The sequence below is a fragment of the Somniosus microcephalus genome, unplaced genomic scaffold, assembly GCF_052327205.1.
Source record: "Somniosus microcephalus isolate GS21.2 unplaced genomic scaffold, FLI_Smic_1.0 unresolved_chr1, whole genome shotgun sequence".
Lineage (NCBI taxonomy): Eukaryota > Metazoa > Chordata > Chondrichthyes > Squaliformes > Somniosidae > Somniosus > Somniosus microcephalus.
In genome coordinates, this window is record NW_028225179.1 from 150,175,511 (window position 1) to 150,201,514 (window position 26,004).

The following is a 26,004-nucleotide window of genomic DNA, read 5'->3' on the forward strand; positions in this document are numbered from 1 at the left end:
ACCGGCGGGGCCCAGCTCTCCCCCCAGAAGCCCTACGACAGCCGCGACGCGTCAAGGACCCAACTGCTACTTCTGCGGGCAGCCAAAGCACACCAGAAACCTGTGCCCGGCGAAAGGCACCACCTGCTTTAAGTGCGGTAAGAAGGGGCACTTCGGGAAGGTGTGCAGAGGGAACCCCGCCGGAAAACCAACCGCCGGAAGACCCGCCACCGCCGCGTGTGCGCCGTGGGAGCGGCCATCTTGGACGCCATCTTGCCCGACCTCGTGGGGTCCGCCATCTTATGAGCAGACAGCGTGGACGCCATCTTGTCTCGATCAGGGCCCTACAGTGGCATCGGTCACAGTGGACCAGACCAGGCCGCATCCGCTATCCAAATCAATGGTGGACATCGAGGTAAACGGGTGCCGGGTTAAATGCTTAATTGACAGTGGAAGCACGGAGAGTTTTATCCACCCTGAACTGGCACAACAACTCTCCCTAAAGGTGGTCCCTGCTCAGGGTACCATCTCTATGGCCGATAAAACCCAGACATCGACCATTCTGGGTTACTGCACGGTACAATTGTGCGTTAACGGAACTGTGTATGATAATTTTAAAGTATTAATCATGAAGAATCTATGTGCGAGCGTGATCTTGGGTTTGGATTTCCAGTGCAACCACCAAAGCATCACGCTCAAGTACGGTGGGTCCCAGCCGCCCCTCACAGTGTGCGGTCTGGCTACCCTGAAGGTAAAGCCGCCTTCGCTATTCGCGAACCTTACCCCTAACTGCCGGCCAATAGCGACCAAAAGCAGGAGGTACAGCTGGGAGGACAGGCGGTTTATCGCGACCGAGGTAGACAGGCTCCTGAAAGAGCGCATTATTGAACACAGCAACAGCCCGTGGCGCGCCCAAGTGGTAGTGGTAAGGGGTAGCGAGAAGAAACGGATGGTGATCGACTATAGTCAAACGATCAACAGGTACACCCTACTAGACGCCTACCCGCTACCCCACATATCAGAAATGGTGAACCAAATCGCCCAATACCGGGTGTTCTCCACCATCGACCTCAAGTCAGCGTACCACCAGCTCCCTATCAGACCAGAGGACCGCCCGTACACCGCCTTCGAGGCGAACGGACGCCTCTACCAATTCCTCAGAGTCCCCTTTGGGGTGACGAACGGGGTCTCGGTCTTTCAGAGGGAGATGGATCGCATGGTCGATGACCACCACTTGCAGGCAACCTTCCCCTACCTCGACAACGTCACCATCTGCGGTCACAACCAGCAGGATCACGACTCGAACCTCGAGAGGTTCCTGAAAACCGCACAAAAACTCAACCTCACCTATAACGAGGACAAGTGCGTTTTCAACACCACGCGCCTCTGCATACTGGGCAGCGTGGTGGAGAATGGGGAAATCGGACCAGACCCCGACCGATTGCGCCCCCTACGGGAGCTGCCCCTGCCCAACACTCCCAAAGCCCTGAAAAGGTGCCTGGGGTTATTTTCTTACTATTCCCAATGGGTCCCCAACTACTCCGACAAAGCCCGCCCCCTCTTGAAAGCATCCTCTTTTCCGCTCTCTGCTGAGGCCCACGCCGCCTTCAAAAGCATTAAGCAGGATATTGAGCGGGCCACGCTACAGGCAGTGGACGAGAACACTCCATTTCAAGTGGAAAGTGATGCGTCCGACTTCGCCTTGGCGGCCACCCTCAACCAGGCGGGGCGGCCCGTAGCTTTCTTCTCGAGGACCCTCCAAGGCCCCGAGATCAGACACTCCTCCGTGGAAAAGGAGGCCCAAGCCATCGTGGAGGCAGTGCGCCACTGGCGCCACTACCTAGCCGGCAAACGCTTCACCCTACTTACCGACCAGCGATCGGTAGCGTTTATGTTCAACAATAAACAGAGGGGGAAGATTAAAAATGATAAGATTCTTAGGTGGCGGATCGAGCTGTCCACTTTCGAGTACGACATCATTTACCGGCCAGGGGCCCTTAACGAATCCCCTGACGCCCTCTCACGAGGGATGTGTGCCAGCGCCACCGAGGATCGGCTACAGACCCTCCACAACGACCTCTGCCACCCAGGGGTCACGCGGCTGTTCCACTTCATAAAGTCCCGTAACTTACCCTACTCGATTGAGGAAGTTCGGTCTCTGACCAGGAACTGCCGCACTTGCGCTGAGTGCAAGCCTCGGTTCTACCGCCCAGATAGAGCCCACTTAATCAAAGCTACACGGCCCTTCGAGCGGCTCAGCTTAGATTTCAAGGGCCCCCTCCCGTCCGTCGACCGCAATGTTTACTTCCTGAACATTGTGGACGAATACTCCCGTTTCCCATTCGCCTTCCCCTGCCCAGACATGACCAGCGCCACGGTCATTAAATGCCTCAACAGCCTGTTCTGCCTGTTCGGTATGCCGAGCTATATCCACACGGATAGGGGGGCGTCCTTCATGAGTGAAGAGCTACGCCAGTACATGCTGTCCAAGGGGATCGCCACGAGCCGTACCACCAGCTACAACCCCCGGGGTAACGGCCAGGTGGAACGAGAGAACGGGACAGTGTGGAAAGCAGTCACTCTAGCTCTAAGGACCAAGGGCCTCCCTATCTCCCGCTGGCAGGAAGTCCTCTCGGATGTGCTCCATTCGATACGGTCGCTATTGTGTACGGCCACTAATACCACGCCTCATGAACGAATGTTTGTCTTTCCCCGGAAATCCACCTCGGGCGTATCCATGCCGTCATGGCTCTCCACCCCAGGTCCGGTACTCGTGCGAAGGCATGTGAGGGGCCACAAGACGGACCCTCTCGTGGAGCCAGTACACCTACTCCACGCCAACCCCCAATACGCATATGTCCGGCACGCCGACGGAAGGGAGGACACCGTGTCCATAAAAGACGTCGCCCCAGCCGGCATCAACAACAACCACGGCAATAGCAGCGACGACGATCACAGCAACCCTTACCCACCCACTATTCTTTCATCACCCCCGGAAGAACATCGACCAACGGCACCCCCACCAACTACCCCTTCAACAACCCCGGCGGCACCCCCGGCAGAGACCCAGGAGGCTACCGGGGACACCCAGCCGACACCCGCGGCACCACAACAGCCACGTCGGTCGCAGAGGACTATCAAACCCCCGAACAGACTAAATCTATAGAAGGGGTGAATGTGATGAAATATATTCCATTCATCACTGCCTGTTTTCTGTGTCTTCTAACTGCCTGCTTTCTGTGTCTTTTCCCTTCCCCCAGTCCTCATGTATTATGCATTGGAATGTGCTGGAACTGGTTGTGTGCAGGGCTCCGCCCATACCTGGCTCCTTTGTAATCTAACTTCAGTCCGGCATCAGCCTCCTGAAGGTAGACATCTCTCTATTTTACGTGTTATGTTCTGAGTTAATAAAAGCCTTACTTTTGTTCTGCTAACTTCGAGTCTCGGAATAATTGAGGCACATCATCTAGATGAGGTGCAAATGGCACTGGCAGATTCATCAACAGCTGCCATGTGAGAGAAAATAGAAAACAATCTGGAAAAGTGTGAGGTAATGCGTTTGGGGAGGTGCAACAAGACAAGGGAATACACAATTAATGGGAGGATACTGGGAGGTGTGGAGGAACCGAGGGACCTTGGAGTGTATGTCCACAGACCCTTAAAGGTAGCAGGACAGGTCGATAAAGGCCATATGGACTGCTTTTCTTTATTAGCCGAGGCATAGAATATAAGAGCAGGGAAGTTATGCTAGAGCTGCATACAACACAGCTTGAGTACTGCGTGCAGTTCTGGTCACCACATTACTGGAAGGGTGTGATTGCACTGGAGGGAGTGCAGAGGAGATGTTGCCAGGACTGGAAAACTTAAGCTATGAGGAAAGATTGGATAGACTGGGGTTGTTTTCCTTGGAACAGAGGAGGCTGAGGGGAGATTTAATTGAGGTGTATAAAATTATGAGGGGCCTAGATAGAGTGGATAGGAAGGACCTATTTCTCTTATCAGAGGGGTCAAGAACCAGGGGCCATAGATTTAAAGTAATTGGTAGAAGGATTAGAGGGGAGATGAGGAAAAAAAATTTCACCCAGAGGGTGGTAGGGATCTGGAACTCATTGCCTGAAAGGGTGGTAGAGGCAGAGACCCTCATCACATTTAAAAAGTACTTGGATGTGCACTTGAAGAGCCGTAACCTACAGGGCTACGGACCTAGTGCTGGCAGGTGGGATTAGGCTGGGTAGCTCTTTTCCGACCGGCATGGATGCGATGGGCCGAATGGCCTCCTGTATCGTAATTTTTCTATGATGGGGCCGAGGTTATAGTCTGAAATTGTTGAACTCGATGTTGAGTCCAGAAGGCTGTAAAGTGCCTAATCAAAAGATGAGGTGCTGTTTTTATCTACTCTGTCCCACCCCTTCAGAATTTTAAACAGCTCAATCATATTGCCCTTTAATCTCCGTTCTAACAATAACACCACCAATTTTTCAAGTCTATGCTTTTTGTACTTGTATTTCCTCGTATCTTCTTCTTAGGCAGTCCCTCGGAACCAAGGATGACTTGCTCCCACATTAAAAATGAGTTCGCAGGTGACTGATGAGTCCAGTGCGGGACCGACAGTCTCTGTCACAGGTGGGGCAGACGGTGGTTGAAGGGGCGGGTGGGTGGGGTGCTTGGGTTGACGTGCGCTCCTTGCGCTGCCTGCGCTTGGCTTCCGCTTGCTCCTGGCGAAGAGACTCGAGGTGTTCGGCGCCTTCTCGGATGCCTCTTCTCCACTTTGTGCGGTCTTGGGCCAGGGATTCCCAGGTGTCAGTGGGGATGTTGCACTTTTTTAAGGAGGCTTTGAGAGTGTCCTTGAAGTGTTTCCTCTGCCCACCTGGGGCTCTCTTGTTGTGCCGGAGCTCTGAGTAAAGTGCTTGTTTTGGGAGTCTCGTATCGGGCATGCGGATGATGTGACCCGTCCATCGGAGCTGATCGAGCGTGGTCAAAGCTTCGATGCTGGGGATGTTGGCCTCCGCGAGAACCCTGACGTTGGTGCGCCTATCCTGCCAATGGATTTGCAGGATCTTGCGAAGGCAGCATTGGTGGTACCTCTCCAGTGCTTTGAGGTGCCTGCTGTACATGGTCCATGCCTCTGAGGCATACAGGAGGGCGGGTATCACTGCTGCTCTGTAGACCATGAGCTTAGTGCCGGATTTGAGGTCCTGGTCTTCAAACACTCTTCCTCAGGCGACCGAAGGCTGCACTGGCACACTGAAGGCGGTGTTGGACTTCGTCATCGACGTCTGCCCTTGTTGACAGTAGGCTTCCGAGGTATGGAAAGTGGTCCACGTTGTCCAAGGCCTTGTCGAGTATTTTGATAATCGGGGGGCAGTACTGTGTGGCGGGGGCAGGTTGGTAGAGGACCTTTGTCTTACGGATGATTAGTGTAAGGCCCATGCTCTCGTACGCTTCGGTGAAGGTGTTGACGATGGTTTGGAGTTCGACCTCCGAGTGAGCGCAGACGCAAGCATCGTCTGCATATTGTAATTCTAGTGCAGGATGGCTCCTGGGCTGGCAGCTCCCTAGGGAGCTCCTTTGCCATCCTTGGCCATCCGTTGCCATCCTTTGCTCTTTTCTCCCCCAGTCTCCTCTTCTGCTGTTTAAGTTCCCCTGGCTCTAATAGTGGGTGCATTTTATCCCTAGCTGCAAGGTTAAAGTTACCTGAAATAACAACAGAAAATGCTGGAAAAACTCAGCAGGCCAGGCAACATCCGTGGAGAGAAATTAGAGTCGACGTTTCGGGTCTAACCCTTTTTCAAAACTGGGAAGGAAATGAAATAGATCGAAAGGCAGGGCTGGGACAGAACATTTTCTGTTGTTATTTCGGATTTCCAGCATCTGCAGTATTTTGCTATCGTATTAAAGTTACCTGAGCCCACTGCCCATCCCCCGACCATGCCTGTTGTTCTCATTGAGCACTGGCTCTTCACTTAAACTTGGCTCCCAAATTCCCAGACCCCTCTGCCGTCAAGACTATGCTCCTCCACTAGACTAGTGATCTAGTGACCAGTGGATCGCGAGTGGAGCTCGGGGCTAGGGATCACGAGAATATCAATGCTAATTTGATCCTGTGAGAGACACCACCATTTCCTCGTATGAGGCAGCATTGTCACATGTGTAATGAATACTGGATTCAGCACCTTGACTACCACCAGATTTACGGCTTTCCATGGGTTAACTACATTAAAAACCCAACAAGCAGGATGGGCTTTAGAAACTGTGATGGAAATATAATTCCTGGAACATAATGGGGGCTGTCATTGGTAGTGGGCAGTAGGGCAAAACAGGCAATAGCAAAAAGACAGTCCCTTTTACACCCTGCCCAAAATTTTCTGTTGATTTTCAAAGAAAAGAAAATTGGGCGGGGTGTAAATCGGGCGGCTGGTTTACAATCACCCATTTTGTGCTACTGACCCAGACCAATTTCACGCCCCATTGAATTCAAGGATTGTATACTAAATACTCGCATTGCAGAGTGCTGCGTTGTTTGCTGTCTGAGGGGGCGAGGGGAAATTTGACACAGTTCCTGCTACTCATTGGGGTCCACTGATCACTGCAGAAAGTATGCCCGTGAATACTGCGTGGGCACAGGATTGAGTTCAGCTGTAATGGCTTTCGCTGTCAAATTCTGAGGCTCGATTTTAAAAGTGGTTGGGATGGCGCGAAGGGAGAATGGTGCGCGCAAGCCCCAAAGCGGGTAGAGCACGGAGTTCAGAATGTGGAGGCTCAGGGCCTCGTTTAAATCTAAGTTTCCGCAGTCCCGTCCGACACCCGGCCAGATTCACTACCTGGGCAGGCAGGAGTGGGAGTTTGACAGCAGCAACCATGGACCCGTGGGGACTGCCAGTGGATGCAGAGGCTGGAGGCGATCGGGGTGGGAGGGTGGGTTGGAGCAGGTTTGGGGGGGCGGTTTGGGGGGGGGGCGGGTTGGAGCAGGTTTGGGGAGGCTCAGGAACTCCTTGCGGGGCGTGGGTGCGGAAAGCACTCCTGCTCCTCCTGGCCCACAAGGAGTTCTGATTTAAAGTAATTTTTAAAGATTACTTGGCCTCTTCTGGCCAGTCAGCTTCTCCCAGTGTGGTTCTCCTGCGGGGCTGCAGGTAGTGCGGGACCCCCACCCGGACATTGAAGTAAAGTTTAAGTCGTGACGCTGATGACCTCAAAAGGCTGTGACTTTTGAGTGTTAAGTAGGCCCCCTGCTGTCTTTAGCGGGAGCCTCGTCAGTGGTCTGATTCTCTGCCATAAAAATGGCAGCGGCCGGGAACACACCAGGTTGGAGCCGGGAGCTGGAGCTTTCAAATTTTACGTACCATTCTCACTGGGTGAGGGGTTAAAATCCTGGCCTGGAGGTCACGGCACACTCTGTCCAGTCTTTGGCCAATTGCGTGAAGTACCAGAGTTGCTGTTGCTCGGGGAATCCTGCACCAGTTTGCTTGAGTGGCTTCAGGAGAGGGGGATAAGTAGGGAAGAAAATTGGGAAGACAGGATCGGTTCCATTGGGAGCCTTTCACTGACTCAGCGCTTTGCACCTCCACCTCGCCCTTTAACCTTATGAAATGAAAGAAAGACTTGCAGTTATATAGCGCCTGTCATGACTTTGGGCCGTTCCAAAGTGCTTTACCGTCAATGAAGGACTTTTTGAAATGTAGTCACTGTTGTAATGTGTGAATCGCAGCAGCCAATTTGCGCACAGCAAGCTCCCACAAAGAGAAATGTGATAATGACCAGTGCAGCACTCCCTCAGTACTGTCCCTCCGACAGTGCAGCGCTCCCTCAGTACTGCCCTTCCGATAGTGCAGCGCTCCCTCAGTGCTGACCCTCCGACAGTGCAGCGCTCCCTCAGTACTGCCCCTCCGACAGTGCAGCGCTCCCTCAGTACTGCCCCTCCGACAGTGCAGCGCTCCCTTAGTACTGACCCTCTGACAGTGCAGCGCTTCCTCAGTACCGCCCCTCCGACAGTGCAGCGCTCCCTCAGTACCGCCCCTCCGACAGTGCAGTGCTCCCTCAGTACTGCCCCTCTGACAGTGCAGTGCTCCCTCAGTACTGCCCCTCTGACAGTGCAGCATTCCCTCAGTACTGCCACTCTGACAGGGCAACACTCCCTCAATACTGCCCCCTCCGACATTGCAGCGCTCCCTCAGTACCGCCCCTCCGACAGTGCAGCGCTCCCTCAGTACCGCCCCTCCGACAGTGCAGCGCTCCCTCAGTACTGCCCCTCCGACAGTGCAGCACTCCCTCAATACTGCCCCTCCGACAGTGCAGCGCTCCCTCAGTGCCACCACTCCGACAGTGCAGCGCTCCCCCAGTACTGCACTAGAGTGTCAGCCTAGACTTTTGTGCTCCAGTCTCTGGAGTGGGACTTGAACCCACAACCTTCTATCACTTGTATGTTTAAATGAAGACTTTCCTGTTACAAAGTTCATAATCCAAGGTTTAGCAGTGAAACAAGAATTGTGCTTCCATGTAACAAAGTGACACATTTTTTCCCCTCCATGGTTACAATTCTGAGAAACATGTTGGGTTTGAAGACCAGACGAGCAGCGTTCCGAATTGAACACTTTGTGGCCACTGACGTTTTTGTTTCATTTCCACTTATGAGTTAGTTGGCACCTTTTCAAGATTTTGTAGCTTTCCTTTTTAATCTCTGCAGTACAACATACAACCCTGACTATACCAATGTAATTGAGGACCTGTTTTAAAAGAAAGACAAATATAGTACAGGTAGACTACCTTTTATCCGAAAACCTCGGGACCAGCCATGTTTCGGTTTTCGGAAAATTTCGGATATCGGAAGGTATTTTATAAGACTGGGAAATTTGTCGGGGGTGGGGGTCGTCGGGGGGGGTTGGCGCGGGGGTCGGGGTCGGCGGCGGTGGGGTCCGGGGGGGTCGGCGGGAGTCGGGGTCCGCGGGGGGGTCGGCGGGGGTCGGGGTCGTGCGCCACTCTGGTCATATCGTGCGCACGACTTACGCTGAACGAAAAAACCTTCGGTTTTTAGAGGGTTTCAGTTTTCGGAAGTTCGGATAAAAGGTAGTCTACCTGTATAAGATAGTAGTCAATAAATCCACTAAGGAATTCAGGAGAAACTTCTTCACCCAGAGAGTGGTGAGAATGTGGAACTCGCTACCACAGGGAGTGGATGAGGTGAGTAGCATAGATGCATTTAAGGGGAAGCTGGATAAACACATGAGGGAGAAAGGAATAGAAAGTTATGCTGATAGGGTGAGAGGAGGCGCGTGTGGAGCGCAAAATCCAGCACAGAAGGGTTGGGCCGAATGGCCTGTTTCTGTGCTGTAAATTTCTATGTAATAATGTATATCCAGAGGCACAGCACATTGAGTACCGGTTTGACAACTTGGCTGTACTATGCCGGGGAAGGGATAGTAAGGTTCGAATTTCAGTACTGTAGTCCTATGTTATGAATTCCTAGGGCTAGAAATTCGGCTGTTAGCGCCACCGATTAGCGCCTAAAGAGGCCGAAAAGTGGGGCACTAACCAATTTCCGGGCAGGCGCAGTGCACCTAGCGCCTTGTCCCATATTGAGCATGCATTTAGTGCCGGCGCTAAATCTTAGCGCCCGCTCATGGGCGCAGGCAGATTATGATGTCATTTGAGTGTGCAACGCCTTTTGGGCGCCCCAGACCGGAAATTCAGTGGCGCCCCCCTCCGTAGCGCCTGGCGCTAATAGTGACAGCTTACCTGGAGCCTTACCAAGTCGCTCTCGGGCTGGAGGAGCGTTATTTAAAGGGGACTGGTGTGGTTTAAAAGCGGCAGCCATTTTTGGAGCACAACTTCCTCGAGAGCTACAAAGAGTTGCTGAGCTGCACACTGAGAGCCATTTGACCACTGAACCAGCGCAGGCAGACGAACTTCAGCCTTCTGACCATCACCTTGCTGTTGGTGAGCCTTAACAACGGGGAACCTTCCTGTGGGCACTTATAATGGGGGCTGCATTGGAGGGGAACGTCCTGCTGCTGAATCATCTGGAAAGAGCACTGAGACGCTGGGAGAGGGGGGCGGGCATGGCCAGACAGAGGAGGGCCAACAGACGTCGCCACAGCAGACCTTACACTGGCAGGGTTTTCCGACAGCAGTTTTCCTACATGTGTGTCAGAAGGCTGTGATTTAGAAAGGAGGTGGTGACTGAGCTGTGCCAGCTGCTTCAGTCAGATCTGCAGCCTCAGATAAGGTGCAGGACATCTCTGTCGGTGGCTGAGAAGATGCCTGCTGGCCTGAAATTCTACGCGAGCGGCTCTGCTCAGGCTGCACATCAGAGGCTGATCAGAAGTAGCTTCTAGGCCCCTCTCACGGAATGCTTGCTGCCACTCCAAGAACAGGAATGGAACCGGTCTGATACCCCCAAGCCTGTGAAGGGTAAGATGCATGTAAATAGCAGACATGGCCATTGTAAATGAAGAAAGTGTTTCATTACACAAAATGTGGTTCCTTCAAACATGAGAAAGCTATGGCAACAGAAAGCAAAAGTAATACACTGACACATAACTGCCTCTCACACCCGGGAGACTGTCCAAAACATAAATCATATTCCGACCATCTTCCTTGGCCTTGATTCCACTGCGCCAAACAAAGCATCCAATGCCCCATCAGTGAGGCGTTCCGCCCTCTGCCTCACCCTTTCCATGTCTTGCTAGGCTGGTGCGCCACAGGTAGGCTCCCACCGATTTGAAGGCCTACAAGGCAGTGAGTGTGTCTGGTGATGCCAATTGACCTGCCCCTTTAAGAGCTGGCCGGCGCCAGTGTGTCTCAGGGAAAGTGATTATTGACTGCACCTGCGCCGCCACGAAATTGGGTTGCGCTGCCGGGTTAGCGCCTTAGGAGTCTCGTGCAGCGCCTGATTTAGCGCCGCAATCACCTTCAGGGGCGCTGCAACCCAATATCGCGCTAGGTGGCGCTAAATTGCACCGGGCGCTAAAATTTGCGCTTCGCCAGGACTAGCGCCCCAAACGGGGCTATACCCAATTTCTAGCCCCTAGTCTCCAATAGAGGTAAAAGAAAGAAATGTTTGCATTTTTATAGCGCCTTTCATGACCTCCGGCTGTCCAAAAGCGCTTTACAGCCAATGAAGTACTTTTTGAAGTGTAGTCACTGTTGTAATGTAGGAAACACGGCAGCCAATTTGCATACAGCAAGATCCCACAAACAGCAATGTGATAATGACCAGATAATCTGTTTTTTTAGTGATGTGTTGAGGGATAAATATTGGCCAGGACACGAGGGAGAACTCCCCCTGCTCTTCTTCAAAAGTATGCTGTGGGATCTTTTACGTCCACCTGAAAGAGCAGATTGGCCTCGGTCCAAAACGTTTCATCCAAAAGACAGTCCTTCCAACAGTGCAGCACCCCCTCGGTACTGCACTGGAGTGTCAGCCTGGATTTTGTGCTGATGTCCCTGGAGTGGGACTTGAACCCACAACCTTCTGACTCAGAGGCAAGAGTGCTACCCACTGAGCCACAGTAAGTATTGGGGAAAAGGTAACCGAACAAGGAGTTTTCACTGGCTTGCAGTAGAGTTGCCTCATCAGAGGCCTGGGAACAGATTGTCTGGGAGGATTCTGAGTTTTGGAATGATACACATCACAACTAACAAAGAAGAGCAACCAAAAAAATTAGGGTTGGGAAGAGAAGGCAGATGATATTGGCCTTGCACTTTAAAAATGTGGGCGGCACTAACAAGGGAGTGTTTATTGCCCATTCCTAGTTAAGGGCAGTAAGAGTCACCCACAGAGTATGGAACTGGAGTCACGTGTAGGCCAGGGGGCCAGCTCCCTCCCCAAAGGGCAATCCAGCACCTTTCATGTTTATTTGCCTTGGCGCTAGCCCAGAAATGACCAGATTTATTGAACCAAAGCAAAACACTGCGGATGCTGGAAATCTGAAATAAAAACAGAAAATGCTGGAAACATTCCCGTGAACATTTCAGGTTAACCAGATTTATTGAGTTAATTATCACAACATGTCATGACAGGCTTTGAACTTGCAAACCGTGGGGCGGCGGGGGGGGGCCACTAGGCTAGTACCATAGCCTCCAGGCTGCCGTACCCTTAAGTTGTAGAATTGGAATGTCAGTCATTACTTCAGTACACGATGTCAGTGTTACATGAGTTTGGACATTCTCAGCACAATTATAAATCATGGTGTTTTCCCACTTTTCAGTTCCTAAAGCTTTAAACTCCGATCAAGAGTTTCATTTCACCCTTTTTGTCAGGGGAAAAACATGCACAGTTCTGAGGTTACCGGCCTCCTGTTTGAGGTCTGGTCCATTTGAAAACGTTCCTGAGAGCAGAGAAGGTTAAAGGCAGATTTGATCGATGTGTTTAAGATTATGAGGGCTTTTGTTAGAGTAGATAAGGAGAAACTATTTCCACTGGCAGGAGGGTCGATCACCAGAGGACTCAGATTTGAGGTAATAATCAAAAGAACCAGAGGGGAGATGAGGAGAAATATTTCAAAAGGCTTTCGATAAGGTCCCGCATAAGAGATTAGCGTGTAAAGTTAAGGCACATGGGATTGGGGGCAAGGTATTGACTTGGATAGAGAACTGGTTGGCGGACAGAAAGCAGAGAGTAGGAATTAACGGGTCTTTTTCCGAGTGGCAGGCAGTGACTAGTGGGGTACCGCAGGGATCGGTCCTTGGACCCCAGCTATTCACAATATACATTAATGATCTAGACAAGGGAACTAGATGTAATATCTCCAAGTTTGCAGGGGACACAAAGCTGGGTGGGCGTGTGTGCTGCGAGGAGGATACCGAGAAACTCCAGGATGATTTGGACAGGTTGGGTGATTGGGCAGAAGCATGGCAGATGCAGTATAATGTGGATAAATGCGAGGTTATCCACTTTGGTGTCAAAAACAGAAAGGCAGACTATTATCTGAATGGCAATGGATTGGGAGAAGGGGAAGTGCAACGAGACCTGGGCGTCCTTGTGCACCAGTCGCTGAAGGTAAGCATGCAGGTGCAGCAGGCGGTGAAGGCGGCAAATGGTATGTTGGCCTTCGTAGCGAGAGGGTTTGAGTACAGGAACAAGGATGTCTTGCTGCAGTTGTACAGGGCCTTGGTGAGACCACATCTTGAGTACTGTGTGCAGTTTTGGTCGCCTTATCTGAGGAAGGATGTTCTTGCCATGGAAGGAGTTCAGCGAAGATTCACAAGGCTGATCCCTGGGATGGCAGGTATGAGGAGAGATTGGGTCAATTGGGCTTATACTTGCTGGAGTTTAGAAGAATGAGAGGGGATCTCATCGAAACCTATAAAATTCTGACAGGTCTGGACAAACTAGATGCAGGTAGAATGTTCCCGATGGTTGGAGAGCCCAGAACCAGGGGTCACAGTCTAAGGATAAGGGGTAAGCCATTTAGGACAGAGATGAGGAGGAATTTCTTCACCCAGAGAGTGGTGAACCTGTGGAATTCTCTACCACAGAAGGCGGTTGAGGCCAAGTCTTTAAATATATGTAACCCCTTCACGGTTCTCTAGATATATGTGAGATGTGGTCTCTGTTGTAGACAGTATTCTATAGTCCAGTAAGGAGATCACTACTACAATGGCTTAATTCTAATTATCTTACTTTATAGTTTTAACGTCAGACAGTATAAGAAGATTACGGGTCAATGACCTAAATTAGACATTTGCATACATTAGAATGAATCTAGACATAATAAACATACATTCTCCATTTATATGGATTCAAAGGAGAATCTGTCCCTGTGTCCAAATTCGAGTGCACTCTTGCGTTGGCGCGCTTAAGTTGGAGCTCATGGTGTGTATAATGTCTGCAAGACTTACGACTCCGAACCCCTTCGTTGAATTCTCTTCACGATCACTGAATCCCACTTTGAGTTCTGGATGCAGAGCTACTAATACGAAGGGCGGCGGCCGAGTTTGGAAGCCCGGGACGGGATGCGGCAGCCATTTGCCTCCTGAGCCCTCTTTTCAGAGCTCCTGCCCTCTTCTCTTCCAGTCGCTCCTTTCTTCCCGCTCGAAAAACCTGACTCCACCCCTTCCTCCTGGGGTTTCTGCCTGGAGACTGCGCAGCCTCACTGTCTGCAACAGTCGATACTGGTGCAGAATTATGGAAAGTATGCTCTTAGTCACATTGTGTCCTTAAAAGTTCTTGCCGTACCTTCACATGGGCAACTTTAACCCAGGGATTTATAATAATGATAATACAGTGTCTAAGTTAAAGATTGATAACCATACTTAGCGTACATAACATTTCCAGTGGGTATTACACTCCCCCTCTACCAAATATAGGCATGTCCCCATGACTAATGAACTTTACACACAAGTGGTTGCATGCTTCCCAACCATGTATAAAGGGAGGTAACATATCGAACCATAGGGGCTATCATTACACTTGGCACTCCTAGTGTACTGTATGTCAATCTTTCAGGAACCTTCTTAACTCGCTGTGAGCGCCTTATTTCGGATACCCGGTCTTCAGTTCCTTCAACTGCGATGGAGGCGTTGGTTCCTTTGTTATCATGCCTTTCAGTCTCTTTTATCTCCTTCTCGGAAGCATCTGGTTCTTCCCAGACCATGTCCAAGTCTGAGCTAAATGGTTCAGACAATTCATCCAGATTCTGTCTTATGCGTCTTTCTGGGAGGTCGTACCATAGATCCCATTCTTCATCTTCCGACTCATCAGGTTCCTCATGATCCACACACTGTGTCATGGGTTTTCTGTCTTCTGGAACAAAGTTTTCCTGGTTTCTCGTTTTTTTCCTCCTTCTTCTCTGCAGGGTTCTCCTACTAGGTGTCGGCTCATTATCCGCTGGCGGATCCAGACGCACTTGCTGTCCCAATGGCAGGATATGATTCCGGTGCACTATTTTTATGGGTCCATTCCCACCTGCAGGTTTTAGCCGAAACACAGGTAGTTGTGACATTTGACTTTCAACAATGTAAGGTGTAGAAGCCCAGCGGTCTGCTAACTTATGTTTCCCTTGAAGTCCTAGGTTCCGTATGAGAACTCGGTCACCAGGCATGAGTTGGGAAAACCGGATCTTCTGGTCATACCTCTGCTTATTTCCTTTATTCTGTTTGGCAGAAACAGACTCAGCAAGTTCATCAGCAGCTTGCAATTCCTTTCTCATGTCAGATACATACTTGAGGTAAGTTCTCTGTGATGTGCCATCACTGGATACTCCGAAACACAAATCCACTGGCATCCTCGCTTCACGTCCAAACATGAGGTAGTACGGTGAAAAACCAGTAGCGTCATTTCGGGTACAATTATAAGAATGAACAAGATGTCCAATGTGCCGACTCCACTTGTTCTTTCGATTCGAATCCAGCGTTCCAAGCATGTCTAACAAAGTACAGTTAAACCGCTCAGGTTGAGGATCTCCCTGAGGATGGTATGGAGTTGTTCTTGACTTCTCAATCCCGAGCATGGACAACAACTCATGTATAAGTCTACTTTCAAAGTCTCTACCTTGATCACTGTGTATTCGCTTTGGCAGTCCATAGTGGATGAAGTATTTCTCCCACAACACTTTGGCAACGGTGGATGCTTTCTGATCCTTTGTGGGAAAAGCTTGGGCATAGCGAGTATAATGATCTGTAATGACCAAGACATTTGCGGTATTGCTGGAATCGGGTTCGATGGACAGAAAATCCATACAGACAAGGTCTAGACGTCCATCACTTTGCATGTGAAACAGAGGAGCAACTCTTTTAGGTAAAGTCTTTCTCTGGACACAACGTGCACAGGACTTGCAGAACTCCTCAACCGCAGACTTCATACGCGGCCAATAGAATCTGTCCTTGACCAACCCATCGGTCTTATCTACTCCCAGATGACCTGCGTCATCATGCAAAGACTTCATCACTATTTCCCTGTACTTTTCAGGCAGGACCAACTGTGAATGACATGGTTTAGTGGGTGGGTGAGTGATTCTACACAACACTCCCTCTTTAATTTCCAAGTGGTCCCATTCTCTTAGGAGCAGACGACAGTCAGGATGTTTTGATTTGTCGATCTGTGTAATATCACCCAGACGGAGAGCTGAAAACACCTCATGAATACAGGGATCCTCCTGTTGTGCTTTGGATATTTCAGATGAACACAACATGGGTAAGTTTTGTACATCCAAACTGGAAAGGTTGCAAAATGCCTGGGGAACAGCATGCATTGACGCTCCCAAGTGGTCAATCTCTCGGGCATGAAATGAATTCTTTGGTCCAGATACCACGGACATCTGACACATTACTTTCACATCTGCTGAAGCAACATCTTTCCACTCTGGTTTCTGGTAGTGTGGGCGACGAGACAGCATCTGCGTCAATGTTCTGGTTCCCAGGTCTGTACCTGAGACTAAAGTCGTAAGCAGATAGTGCAGCAAGCCAGCGGTGGCCGGTGGCATCAAGTTTTGCCGAAGTCAACACATAGGTTAATGGATTATTGTCTGCCCTCACTTCAAACTTCGCTCCATACAGATAATCCTGCAGCTTATCCACCACCCCCCACTTCAACGCCAAGAATTCTAGCTTATGAGCTGGGTAGTTACGCTCTGACGGCGTAAGACTGTGACTGATGAACGCTACGGGTCTCAGCCCTGCTCCTTGGTCCTGATGCAACACACCACCCAACCCTTCTTGACTGGCATCCACGTGTAGCACATATGGCAGCTGTGGGTTTGCAAAAGCCAACACGGGGGCTTGAGTAAGACTTTGCTTTAAGGTGTGGAAGGCCTCTTCGCATTTCTCATCCCATCTAACACCAAAAGGCTCAGAGGGTTTGAAGTAGTCCTTGTTCTCTTTACCTTTAGCCTTTTTCTTCCTCTCGGCTGGTGGGAGGTAACCAGCCAGCAGCTGATTCAGAGGATGGGCCACTTTGGAGTAATCCTGCACAAAGCGCCTGTAATATCCGCAGAACCCAAGAAATTACCGCAAGGCAGTCACTGTGTTCGGTTTGGGCCATGTGGTAACAGCTTCGATCTTGGATGGATCTGTGGCTACTCCATCCTGTGATACAATATGCCCCACATAGGACACGGATGTTTGGCAAAACTGACACTTGTCCAATGATAGCTTGAGACCTTCATCCTCCAGGCGACCAAGCACTTTCAGCAACCGAGCTTCGTGTTTTTCAAGGGTTGCCCCAAACACAATGATATCGTCCAAGTACACCAATACTTCGAGCAAGTTCAAGTCCCCAACTGTTTGTTCCATTATTCTTTGAAAAGTTGCTGGAGCGCCTGAAACTCCCTGTGGCATCCTTTCAAATTGGTAGAACCCAACTGGACATATAAAGGCTGTCTTTTCTTTGTCCGATTCACTCATCGGTATTTGGTAGTATCCACTTCTGATATCCAACACACTGAACCACTTGCTTCCATTAAGACAAGCCAGTGCATCCTCAATTCTTGGAACGGTGTATTGGTCGGGAATAGTACGTCTGTTAAGCGTCCTAAAGTCCACACACATCCGAATCTTTCGGTTCTTTTTCCTCACCACCACTATAGGAGATGCATAAGGACTCCTGGACTCGGTAATGATCTCAGCTTCTTTTAACTGCGACAGGTGCTGTCTCACTGCTTCGATGTCAGCTGGTGCCAGCCGTCGAGACCTCTCCCGAAAGGGTTTATCCTCGGTAATTCTGATAGAATGGCGAGTACTCTTACTACAACCAACATCAAACTCATGAATAGAGAAAACTCCTCTCCGCTCCATCATCTTCCTGACTAATCGGTCCTTGCATTCTTTAGGAACGAATGAATCTCCAAAGTTGAAGGAGGAGGGTGTCAGATCTCCGGTTGAGTTAACTTTGGACTCTTCCTTCACATGTGACGACAGTACATTTACAGGAAACAGATGCGCAATCGGCATTCCTTTCCTCAATGTGATTTCTTTGCCTGACATATTCCTCACGGTCACTGTAACTCTCCTTGACATCACAGCTGTCGGGGTCTGCAACTCTGGTCTCACCAGAAGCTCATTTGGAAACCGTGACTCTTCTGCAGGATCATCAGGTGACTCTATCAGAATGGCTTCAGTACCTGGCGTTCCAGGGAATTTTGGTATCCCAGGGATTCTAGCCACTCCTCCAGGACGCAGGGTGATAGGTTTGGCTTGAACGTACCACACAGTTCCTCTTTTGCTATCATCTTCGTCGGAAGAAAGTTCAGGCAGTTTCTCAAAAGCCTTTTTGAAAACAGGGTGAATGTGTCTGGTGCTCAAGAAGTTTTCACCTCCCTGCTCTTTGCAGCTTGTCAGGAGTCGTCTCACTATGGGTGTATTACTGCCAACCAGTATGGAAACCTCACCTTTCACCATGGGGTCAGGGCAAACCAACACAAGGGCATCAATGGTCTCGGTGGTCCCTACATCAGCTTCCAAGAACTCCAACCTCAGCGACAAATAGCCATCATATGGGTAATCAGCAGGACTAAGGCCCCAGATCTGCAGAAGACTGATTGGGGTTAACGGCAAATGCGTCAGGTATCGGTCATAGAAGGATCTGTACAGTATGGTAACCTGAGAACCCGTGTCGAGGATAGCTTTAGTATAAATGCCTTCAATCTGTATTGATACAGCAGAACTCGGCCCTACTAAACCTTCAGGTATGATGTCTTTCATAGCCCCTCGTCTATTATTGCACTTAGCGGAACGTTTCTTAACTACAGGGACAGCAGGCCGTTCCGTTACTGTGCCCCTTTGTAGTTTCCCGACTTCTTGGTAAGTTTTATGAGACGGTCATTTACTTTTTTTAGATTTTCCTCACCTCTACATTCTCGCTTGAAATGTCCATCCTTTCCACAGTTATAACAAAAGACTCCAGGTCTATCTCCTTCATGGGGATATCCTTTAGAGGAATCATTCATTTTGCTGTTAGACTTCGCAGGGTGTTCAACCTTTTGCACCCGTGCGTCATCCCTTTCTGTGTTGGGCTTAGGCTGAAAATATGCCATCTCGGCTCTCATGACATTTATTTCCTTCTTCAGCTGTTCCATCTCAGGGTTGACATCACCCTTAGGAGTAGGAACTGTAACAGGAGTCACAAGCTTGGTCATCACAGCACTCTTTGCTACATTCCGGGCCTGAAGCATATCCTCCTCCTCTCTGACTTCCCTTAGCAGCTCAGTGAAGGTAGGTGGATCTCGCAACTTATGGGTCATGCGTATGCGAAGAGCAGTCACGTCTTCGAGCAATGCACCTCGCACAACCTGTTCAATGCGGAACCGATTCATTTCAGGCAACTCAATCCCTCTTTTCCGTAACATACAATGCAGCAGTTTGTCTATTCTCAGCAGATAACTGGACAGCTTCTCTCCCTCACACTGGAATGTGCTTCTGAATCTGACCATCAAATCTGAAATGGTTTCAGTAGTTCCAAAGGCAGTTTCTAGAGCCTGCATGTAGTCAAAGGAAGTAGCAGAGGTGTTCTGCGCCTTTAAGAATCTTACAATGTCAGCAGCAGGACCCTTAAGGCTTTCTACTATTCTCTGCCTCTTCACATTGTCACTGCACTGCCATTCCTCTAGCAGAGGCAGGGTCTGCTCAGCCCAGGCGTCGTACTCCTCTTCCCCACTGGGAGTTGGTCTCACTCCTGAGAACATACGGAGCTTACGGTATCCCTGAGCCTCGAAGGGCAGATTGGTGCATTTATCCACCAGAGAACTAATGGCACTGACCAACTGAGTGTTCATATCCAGGGCCAAAGGACCTATCAGACCTTTGACATCAGCAACAGTCTTTCCTTCTTGTCTCAAGAATGACAACAACTTGGTCTGAAACCCTTCTTCTTCCTTAGTAGTAATAGGGACAAACTGAACTGGCCAGGGACCAGCCTCTTCAGAAAGCCCAACTGCCTCAGGTAAACCATGACCTCTCAGGTTCTCTGATGTCTGGATCAACACAAACTGCTTCTTGGTAGCTGTATCCAAGCAGCGCTCAACTATCCTAACCTTTCCAAAGGCTTTGACACAATTCAGAGCCCTTAGCAAGACATCATCAGGGTCATCGTTAGCAACACCATTCAGCACAATGGCATGGGTAGTAGCTATCTGCTTCCGTTTGCACCAAGCTTCAACCTCAATAACATCCATCTTTTATGCTCAAACAGCCCAGTAGAAACCACAAACCACTCTCTTAGCAATGAGCATTCAATACTGTTAGTTTACTGACATAAATAGACCACAATCCCGGACGAGCCCCCAAAATGTAACCCCTTCACGGTTCTCTAGATATATGTGAGATGTGGTCTCTGTTGTAGACAGTATTCTATAGTCCAGTAAGGAGATCACTACTACAATGGCTTAATTCTAATTATCTTACTTTATAGTTTTAACGTCAGACAGTATAAGAAGATTACGGGTCAATGACCTAAATTAGACATTTGCATACATTAGAATGAATCTAGACATAATAAACATACATTCTCCATTTATATGGATTCAAAGGAGAATCTGTCCCTGTGTCCAAATTCGAGTGCACTCTTTCGTTGGCGCGCTTAAGTTGGAGCTCATGGTATGTATAATGTCTGCAAGACTTATGACTCCGAACCCCTTCGTTGAATTCTCTTCACGATCACTGAATCCCACTTTGAGTTCTGGATGCAGAGCTACTAATACGAAGGGCGGCGGCCGAGTTTGGAAGCCCGGGACGGGATGCGGCAGCCATTTGCCTCCTGAGCCCTCTTTTCAGAGCTCCTGCCCTCTTCTCTTCCAGTCGCTCCTTTCTTCCCGCTCGAAAAACCCGACTCCATCCCTTCCTCCTGGGGTTTCTGCCTGGAGACTGCGCAGCCTCACTGTCTGCAACAGTTGATACTGGTGCAGAATTATGGAAAGTATGCTCTTAGTCACATTGTGTCCTTAAAAGTTCTTGCCGTACCTTCACATGGGCAACTTTAACCCAGGGATTTATAACAATGATAATACAGTGTCTAAGTTAAAGATTGATAACCATACTTAGCGTACATAACATTTCCAGTGGGTATTACATATATTTAAGAAGGAGTTGGATATATTTCTTAAGGCTAAAGGGATCAAGGGATATGGGGGGAAGGCAGGGACAGGGTACTGAATTTGGATGATCAGCCATGATTGCATTAAATGGCGGAGCAGGCTCGAGGGGCCGAATGGCCTACTCCTGCTCCTATCTTCTATGTTTCTATTTTTACGCAGCGAGTTGAAAAGACTGCCTGAAAGGTTGATGGAAGCAGATTCAATAGTAACTTTCAAAAGGGAATTGGATATATATTTGAAAAGGAAAAGTTTGCAGGGCTTTGGATTGGATTGGATTATCCATGGATTGGAGGGTAGCTAATGTTACCCCACTATTCAAAAAAGGTGGTAGAGAGAAAATGGGGAATTACAGACCTGACATCGGTAGTGGGGAAAATGCTACAGTCCATTAGAAAAGATGTAATAGTAGAGCACTTGGAAAACAGTGACAAGATCGGACAAAGTCAACATGGATTTACGAAAGGTAAATCGTGCTTGACTAATCTACTGGAATTTTTTGAGGATGTAACTGGTAAAATAGATAAGGTAGAACCAGTGGATGTGGTGTATTTGGACTTTCAAAAGGCTTTCGATAAGGTCCCGCATAAGAGATTAGCGTGTAAAGTTAAGGCACATGGGATTGGGGGCAAGGTATTGACTTGGATAGAGAACTGGTTGGCAGACAGAAAGCAAAGAGTTGGAATAAACGGGTCTTTTTCCGAGTGGCAGGCAGTGACTAGTGGGGTACCGCAGGGATCGGTCCTTGGACCCCAGCTATTCACAATATATATTAATGATCTAGACAAGGGAACTAGATGTAATATCTCCAAGTTTGCAGACGACACAAAGCTGGGTGGGCGTGTGTGCTGTGAGGAGGATACCGAGAAACTCCAGGATGATTTGGACAGGTTGGGTGATTGGGCAGAAGCATGACAGATGCAATATAACGTGGATAAATGCGAGGTTATCCACTTTGGTGTCAAAAACAGGAAGACAGATTATTATCTGGCAATAGATTGGGAGAAGGGGAAGTGCAACGAGACCTGGGTGTCCTTGTGCACCAGTCGCTGAAGGTAAGCATGCAGGTGCAGCAGGCGGTTAAGAAGGCAAATGGTATGTTGGCCTTCGTAGCGAGAGGGTTTGAGTACAGGAACAAGGATGTCTTGCTGCAGTTGTATAGGGCCTTGGTGAGACCACATCTCGAGTACTGTGTGCAGTTTTGGTCGCTTTATCTGAGAAAGGATGCCCTTGCCATGGAGGGAGTGCAGCGAAGATTCACCAGGCTGATACCTGGGATGGCAGGAATGACGTATGAGGAGAGATTGGGCCAATTGGGCTTATACTCACTGGAGTTTAGAAGAATGAGAGGGGATCTCATTGAAACTTATAAAATTCTGACAGGACTGGACAGACTAGATGCAGGGAGGATATTCCCGATGGCGGGGGAATCCAGAACCAGGGGTCACAGTCTAAGGATAAGGGGTAAGCCATTTAGGACTGAGATGAGGAGGAATTTCTTCACCCAGAGAGTGGTGAACCTGTGGAATTCTCTACCACAGAAGGCAGTGGAGGCCAATTCATTAAATATATTCAAGAAGGAGTTAGACATATTTCTTAAGGCTAAAGGGATATGGGGAGAAGGCAGGGACAGGGTACTGAATTTGGATGATCAGCCATGATCTCATTGAATGGCGGAGCAGGCTCGAGGGGCCAAATGGCCTACTCCTGCTCCTATCTTCTATGTTTGTATGTCTATGGGGAAAGAGCAGGGGAGTGGGACTAATTGGACAGCATGATGGGCTGAATGGCCTCTTCCTGGGCTAGATGATTCGATGATTCTCTTCCCCCTGGAGTTGAGCAGACCCAGAGTCACGGCTCAATGCTGAATTCACTGAAAGGCACAATTAGGAGAAGAATAACATTGTTTGGCTGTTTGCAAGTGTGAAGCGAATTCCACCAGGAAGTCAACAACACTCTTGACCCATGGTTGCAAACAGTGAGGGCTCCAGCTAGGCGTAACTGTTTTGTCAGTCAGTCAGTTTTGAACGTCCGTGACTCCAGTAACTTAAAACGCATCTGGCAGTGCAGTTAACCAATCTTTTGGTTTGAATAGCTGGGGGGAAGGAAATGAGAATGTATGAAATGTAGTCACTGTTATAATGAAGGAAACATAGAATGATGCAGCTCAGAAGGCGACCATTCGGCCTAGCGGGCCTGAAAGAGCTATCCAATCAGTCGCACTCCCCTGCCTCTTTCCCCACAATCCTGTAAAAGGAGAATGAAACATATTTTTCATTTTTTTAATCCAGTTGCACTTCCAAGTTCCGACAAACAGATTATTTATGGGGTGAATGGAATAATGAGCGTGTTTTTCCTGCAGATAGGCGTCGCCAGCTTTTTTCAGTGATACAAACAAAGAACTCCGCTCTCACCTAATTTTCCTTTGGCAGGTGAACTGTGCAGTTGGTGAGTTTCAGGAACAGCAGTGGTCGTTACCTCAGGCCACCAGCAATGCCGCTGGAAGGGCAGTCCGAGCAGTAAGTCTTGGCTACTTTTCAACGCTACATAACAGGCCGCCTGATTTTAAAATTCTCATCCGTTTTCAACTCGCTCCATGGCCTCGCCCCCTCCCATTCTCTGTAACTTCCTCCAGCCCTACAACCCTCCGCGATATCTGCGCTCCTCCAATTCCGGCCTCTTGCCCATCCCCGTTTTTCACCCCTCTACCATTGGCGGCCGTGCCTTCAGCTGCCTGGGCCCTAAGCTCTGGAATTCTCCCCCTAAACCATTCCGCCTCTCTACCTTTCTCACCTCCTTTCAGACGCTCCTTAAAATCTACCTCTTTGACCAAGCTTGTGGTCATGGAAACGTAGAAGATAGGAGCAGCAGTAGGCCATTCGGCCCCTCGAGCCTGCTCCGCCATTCAATGCGATCATGGCTGATCATCCAAATTCAGTACCCTGTCCCTGCCTTCTCCCCATATCCCTTAATCCCTTTAGCCTTAAGAAATATATCCAACTCCTTCTTGAATATCTTTAATGAATTGGCCTCAACTGCCTTGTGTGGTAGAGAATTCCACAGGTTCACCACTCTCTGGGTGAAGAAATTCCTCCTCATTTCTGTCCTAAATGGCTTATCCCTTATCCTTAGACTATGACCCCTGGTTCTGGACTCCCCTGCCATCAGAAACATCCTTCCTGCATCTAGTCTGTCCAGGCCTGACAGAATTTTATAAGTTTCAATGAGATCCCCTCTCATTCTTCTAAACTCCAGCGAGTACAAGCCCAATCGACCCAATCTCCTCATACGTCATTCCTGCCACCCCAGGTATCAGCCTGGTGAATCTTCGCTGCACTCCTTCCATGGCAAGAACATCCTTCCTCAGATAAGGCAACCAAAACTGCACACAATACTCAAGGTGTGGTCTCACCAAGGCCCTGTACAACTGCAGCAAGACATCCTTGTTCCTGTACTCGAATCCTCTCACTACGAAGGCCAACATACCATTTGCCTTCTTAACCGCCTACTGCACCTGCATGCTTACCTTCAGCGACTGGTGCACAAGGACACCCAGGTCTCGTTGCACTTCCCCTTCTCCCAATCTATTGCTGTCACCTGTCCTATCTCCTTATGTGGCTCGGTGCCAAATTTTGTTTGAAAATGCTCCTGTGAAGTGCCTCGGGATGTTTTACTATGTTAAAGGCGCTATATAACTGCATGTTGCTGTTGTATACTTTAAGAGGAGAAAATAAAACTGAAGGCAAGAAGTTTCACAGTTTTCAGGTACTGGGAAGGAATGTGTCGAGAGCAGAGCCATCATTTGGGAGGGCAGCATATTGGTAAAAGAAATGTTATTCTCCTTAATCAGCCAGCTGAATAGGTGGGGTGAATGAGGACTTGATGTGCAGCACCCACTTGCATTCCACAGCACCCTTGTGCATTGCACTTTTCCAAAAGGGTGGCCACAAAGTTACTGAGGCCTGTGTAAATTCACAGTGCAAGTCGGCCAACAGTGGATGGATTACCTTGAATTTTACAGCACGGAAACAGGCCATTCAGCCCAAGTGGTCTTTGCCGGTGTTTATGCTGCACACGAGCCTCCTCCCACCCTACTTCAGCTCACCCCATCAGCATATAACCTCCCAAAGATGTCGGGGAACATAGGGTCTAATGAAAAGGAGGAACTGATAGAAATCAGTATTTGTAGGGAAATGGTGTTCGGGAAATTGATGGGATTGAGGGCCGATAAATCCCCAGGGCCTGATAATCTACATCCTAGGGTACTTAAGGAAGTGGCCCTAGAAATAGTAGATGCATTGCTGGTCATCTTCCAAAATTCGATAGACTCTGGAACAGTACCCATGGATTGGAGGGTAGCTAATGTTACCTGACTGTTCAAAAAGGGTGGTAGAGAGAAAACGGGGAATTATAGACCGGTAAGCCTGACATCGGTAGTGGGGAAAATGCTAGAGTCCATTATAAAGGATGTAATAGCAGAGCACTTGGAAAAAAGTGACCGGATCGGACAAAGTCAACATGGGATTGGGGGCAAGGTACTGACTTGGATAGAGAACTGGTTGGCAGACAGAAAGCAAAGAGTTGGAATAAACGGCTCTTTCTGAGTGGCAGGCAGTGACTAGTGGGGTACCGCAGGGATCGGTCCTTGGACCCCAGCTATTCATCACAATATATATTAATTATCTGGATGAGGGAACTAGATGTAATATCTCCAAGTTTGCAGACGACACAAAGCTGGGTGGGCGTGTGTGCTGTGAGGAGGATGCCGAGAAACTCCAGGATGATTTGGACAGGTTGGGTGATTGGGCAGAAGCGTGGCAGATGCAGTATAATGTGGATAAATGCGAGGTTATCCACTTTGGTGCCAAAAACAGGAAGGCAGATTATTATCTGAATGGCAATAGATTGGGAGAAGGGGAAGTGCAACGAGACCTGCGTGTCCTTGTGCACCAGTCGCTGAAGGTAAGCATGCAGGTGCAGCAGGCGGTTAAGAAGGCAAATGGTATGT

The 26,004-nt window shown here is 49.2% G+C and overlaps 1 protein-coding gene across 2 annotated transcripts in view; it reads left to right on the forward strand.

Annotated features, from left to right (window-relative positions):
* Nucleotides 1-26,004, forward strand: part of LOC147096250 (transmembrane protein 268-like) — a 107,550-nt gene that overhangs the window by 15,112 nt on the left and 66,434 nt on the right. Inside the window, exon 2 of one of the 2 annotated variants that reach the window (XM_085975096.1) lies at nucleotides 23,429-23,515. The exons of the other annotated variant lie outside the window; for it this stretch is intronic. The gene's annotated coding sequence lies outside the window, so the exon portion shown is untranslated. The remainder of the gene's footprint in view (nucleotides 1-23,428; nucleotides 23,516-26,004) is intronic. 2 annotated transcript variants of the gene reach the window in all.